This window comes from Halyomorpha halys, unplaced genomic scaffold, assembly GCF_000696795.3.
Source record: "Halyomorpha halys isolate HHAL.00 unplaced genomic scaffold, Hhal_1.1 Scaffold610.1, whole genome shotgun sequence".
In the NCBI taxonomy this organism is placed as follows: domain Eukaryota; kingdom Metazoa; phylum Arthropoda; class Insecta; order Hemiptera; family Pentatomidae; genus Halyomorpha; species Halyomorpha halys.
The window spans coordinates 165598-166516 of record NW_027111612.1 but is presented as its reverse complement, the minus strand read 5'-3'; positions in this window follow the sequence as shown (position 1 = coordinate 166516).

Here is a 919-nt window from a genome sequence, read left to right as displayed (position 1 = left end):
ACAAATTAAGTCTGTTCTAGTTCAGAACGATACTAAAAAAAAGGAGAAAAGGTTTTTGACACACTGCACTTGATGGCAACTTTGATACTGAACTTTATTATTCTTTTTTCCGATCCCTCTAAAAACATAAAAACATCAAATTAATAGGCAGAATTACATATGGTTATATAATTCAAATTAAATATTACCTTTTTCTACCAATGGTACTTGAAGGTGTATGGTGAAATACATATCTTATTGTTTTGATTTGTCCGTTTCATATGAATTCTACTAGAAAATATCTGGAGGTGAGGGGCCTCCTCATATTGATTAATCAGAGAAGAGAGAATTAAAAGGAGAAGATAGGAGTTATAGGGTAATGTTTACAAGGTTTTAGGAATCTATCCTGCCCTGCCACATCGCAGGAAGGGGGCATGGGGTGACTGATTGGAAGATTGGATTAAAGGAAGCAGGAGAACTCGATGTGTATTCGTGTGATGTGTTTTAACATTTTTTCATTATATCACTTAAAGCTACTTACTTTGTACGACATATAAATAATACTCCTACAATTCTGGAAAATAATTACATAAATAAAGATAATTAGACAAGATAAAGGTATCTACTTAGCAATCGCAAAAAGATATACTAAGGAACAAAAAGTGGAGGGATCAATTACTCACTTAAGATAAACTTGAAACATTATATCAAGGATAAGATGATTTTTATTTATGATTCTTTGATAATGGATATGTTAATTATATCCAACAGAATAGCCTTCCTCATTTCATTATAGGTGTGAATATTTGAATATCATTAAAACAATTTTTAATGTTACCAAAAACCATTTTTAATTACTAATCCTCAAATCATTGCACACTTATGAGTTTAAAACTTAACTAAACTCATTTCTTAGCAAAATAATTGAAGAGCTACAATT